Here is a 4,348-nt window from a genome sequence, read left to right on the forward strand (position 1 = left end):
ACATTTCTTTCTTTCTCACCTCCCTCTGGAAATTACAGTTCAAATGATACACTTTAATGGGAGGAAGTATGCTAGGGAACATAGAGAATTCTATAGCTCAAAAAGCACCAATGTACAAGTGATACATTTCTGTTTCATATTTGTATTCTTTGGTGAAATGCTATTAAAAATTCCTTCTCCAGAAGCATATTTAACACATTCATTTTATCACTATGCAAAGACAAACTAGGATAATTATGCTGAGTATATAATTTATAATATTTAATTTAGCATGCATAGTTACATTGTCCAATTCAACATAAAAGCATTTTTACTGGTATAAAAAATAATGTTTAGTGTATCAGTAACAGTTTAGTAATGATTTTATGAATAGTAATTTAAATTTTTAGAAAAATAAGATGTGACATTGTATACTAGGTCAGTGAAATAGAGAAAACTAGACATAATAATTACAGGAGAGCAGTATAATCAAGCCCCAGGGGTCAGGAGGGCAGCCATCCTCATTTTCCTTTACCCCCTGTGTTTTAGGAAATGAAGTTACATGACCTAGCTGGTCTAATGAAGATCTTTGGATATTATGTCCCTGGAGATACAGAAACTGTAGGAACTGTCCTGGGACAATCAATGAAACATATCTGCCCCAGATACACACCAACACATATGCATCCTTCTTGAGATAAGTCTCCCTAGCAAAGAAGTAATGACTCAGTTCCTCAGAACACATCTTCTGTCTTCAATAACAAGGTATACCATTGAGTCCTGTTGCTCTTGAGACTAACCATATAATGTAAAATTCCTTAGTTAAGGTTGACAACTTGAGTTTAAGTATGTTTCATTGACTTAATCATTTGTACTTAAATTTTTGTTAATACTTTTATATTTATTACAAACTCTGATAATAAAATATTGTTTTCAAGGATATTTCCTTGTTATTATTGTACATGACTATCATTGTCAAAGGTGTTTTTTACATGTGGGGACATCTCTGATGTTTATAATTCTTTTGTTAGGAATAGTCCCTTCTTACTCCTTTTCTAAAATTACTCCACTTCATTACTTCTTTCTGATTAATGAATAATATTTGGCATGGTAGTCTATAGTTGTAAGAAAAAAAATGAAAAAACTGAGTAAATGTGATGTGAGACTACCACATTCTGAGCACTAAGCTAAGGCATTTCCCCTTTGTACACATTGAGCCCAGCAAAATGCACATTCTTGGCATGCACTGCTACCTTCAAAGTTAATTATTATAACTGTATCTTATCATGAAATATTCTTACAAATGATTGCCCATGGTTTATTGAAATATAATTTAGTAAATTTGTATTTACTTGAGTTATATAAGAAGACCATGGATTGTACACATACATGAAAAATTGATTAATTCAATCAAAGTTGTCCTGCTTAGGACATCTGGGTATCTTACCTTGTTGGTGATTTCCCCACCTCAAATCATATGTCTACATCTTTTTTTTATAAGATCTTTATTGACAGATAATTCACATAGTGTACAATTTTCCTGTTTGCACAATTTGATAGGCCCATAACACCATCACCATTTCCTGTTTTAGAACATCGCTGTCTTCAATTTCTTTCTTTCATTTTTTTTGAATGTGGAATGCCTTTTATTGAAGGAGGGGGGAGGTCCTAAATAAAGGCTTACAGCACAATGGGAGAATCACGGAGGGCAGAAGTTCGCTTCCGATGTTTTACAATCTTGCATCTAAGCTGTCAATGCCCACTGTGCAGGATACACAGACAAGGAGCTTCCCTTAAGCATTCAGGAGGGTGGAATCTCACAGGGAATTAGCATAGGGAGGATATCAAGGTCAAGGTCAGCAAGCAAGGCAACAATTACATCTTATTCAGAGGTTTTGAGTCTGATATTCTATCAAATATTCTATGGCATAGCTTCTGTTTTTCCTTGAAAACAGAGACCATGCCATACAGAAACACCCATAATAGCTAACCAGTGTTTCTAAAAGTTCATATAATTCTATCATCTAGAAACTTTATGTTTTGTAAAGATGACAATACTGTGGTTAGTTTAATCTCTTTGTTTGATTCTCTATATATTTGTATTTTGATTTCATTATTTTTTTGACAGCAAAATGTCATATCTCAGCTTAAGAGAACTCCTTAATATATAACACAGAATCTCATAGATACTATTTTACAGCTTCTCTTAAAATTAACTTGTAAGGAGAGGGGATATATTTCTCTGTGGGTTGTAATAAGGATGAGCTCTAACTATTTTCAATCTTGATGTAAACCTATCTTGGTAGTAAATAACTATATATTGTACTTTAATTTAAAGTTAGTTGGGCATATATGGACATGTTTATAAAGAAAGGCATTGTTAAGGGGGAAAATGCCAAAGCCAGTAAGAGATATCAGTCTAATATGACAATACTGTATGATCCAGGTGCATGAAGAAAGTTTAGTCAAAAAAATACAATAATAGAGAATAAATGTTTAGAGCCAAATTGTTCTACTTACTGCTTACTTAATATCAAGGAAAAAATTCACTTTCCCAAATATTTCCATTGGATAAATAGGATAATTAAATTGAATAATAAACCCACAATTTGATGTTTCATTCTCATTTTACATGAGGTCTCAACCCTTAGTGAAGAACTACAAACACCAAAGGAATGCTGGGAGTGGAAATAGGATTTTCTCCAGGAAAGAACACACCACCTGGTTATCCAATACCACATGGTTAGCTCTGAAAACACACATATGAGTAGCATTCTATGTACTTATCTGATTATATTAGTAATACATGTATATAACTATACATATATGTGTACAATAACAGTTAATGAAAAAAAGGTCATGTCTATGAAAAAGAGAAAGAAGGAATATATCAGAAAGTTTGGAGGGGGATGGTAATGTATATATGATGTGACAATATTATTCTCTTGAAAACAGTAAACAAGCAGGCTGAGGTTTGGAAAAATTTTATAAGGAAGTTTACATAATGTTTGTTTATATTTTTGTCTGTATAATCCCTGGAGTGCTTCTGATTAAAAAGTCATATATTATATTATATTTATTTTTTTACTGTTTTTAACAGTATTAAAAAACCATATTGTTAAAAAATCAGTAATAGTTGCAAGTAAGATGAATGAGGGTTCTGTGCAGGGAAAATAACCTGAATGAACTATTTGAATGCTATCCAGCTGCTACAATAAGCATGTTTTCTTAAATGAATTAGATTTACCTTAAAATTAATCATATTTCAAAGCAGTCTGGAGGGCTTGCTAGAACATAGGTTATGGACCTCATATTAAGAGTTTATTAAGAATAAATATAATTCACCCAATAACTTTTATTCCCAATATCTTCAACATGTTGACTGTCTGTCCCTACACTTTATTTCACTCTATTTCAAATAGATTGCCAAAGACATGGGAAGTAAAAACCAGACAGATGTTTCTCATTTCTTTCTTCTGGGACTAACAGATGACCCAGTGTGAAGTCAATCATCTTTTGCCTCTTCTTGTTCATGTACATGGTCACCATCTTGGGGAATCTGCTTATGATCTTGGCAGTGAGCTCCAGCTCCTATTTGCAAACACCCATGTACTTCTTTATCTCTAATTTGTCCTTCAACGACATCTGCTTAACCACGACTGTAATCCCAAATATGTTACTGAACACCCAAACACAGATCCAGAGCATTAGTTATACAGGCTGCCTCACTCAGGTCTGCCTTGTCTTGTTGTTTGCTGGGTTTGAAAGTTGTATTCTTTCAGCAATGGCCTATGACCGTTATGTAGCCATTTGTTATCCACTGAGTTACACAGTTATCATGAATTCTCACTTATGTGGTCTAATAATTCTCTTTTCTGTCCTCATTAGCATTTTTAACATGGGACTTCTTGGTCTCATGGTATTGAGGCTATCCTTTTGTACAAACCTGGAAATTCCCTTATTCTTCTGTGAACTTTCTCAGGTCATGAAGCTTGCCTGCTCTGACACCCTTGTTCATAATATTCTCATATATCTTGCAACATTTATATTTGGTGGCATCCCAATCTCTGGTATTATTTTATCTTATGTCCAAATTGCCTCTTCTGTTTTGAAAATACCTTCAGTGAGAGGGAGATATAAAGTCTTTTCTACTTGTAGTTCTCACTTGTCAGTGACCTCTTTGTCCTATGGATCAGGGTTATGGGTTTACATAAGCTCTGTAGTTAATATTTTACCCAATGAGACTTCAGTGGCTTGCATTATGTACACTGTGGTCCCACAGATGTTGAATCCTTTTATCTTTAGCCTTAGAAACAAGGACATGAAAAGAACTATGAAAAAATTCACCAGTATGGTACCTTCTCTTTGA

General features: G+C 33.6%; 1 pseudogene; it reads left to right on the top strand.

Moving 5' to 3' along the window:
- Positions 1–3,413: 3,413 nt before the first annotated feature.
- Positions 3,414–4,348, top strand: LOC118587783 (annotated as a pseudogene).

This window comes from Onychomys torridus, chromosome 7 (genome assembly GCF_903995425.1).
Source record: "Onychomys torridus chromosome 7, mOncTor1.1, whole genome shotgun sequence".
Classification (NCBI taxonomy): domain Eukaryota; kingdom Metazoa; phylum Chordata; class Mammalia; order Rodentia; family Cricetidae; genus Onychomys; species Onychomys torridus.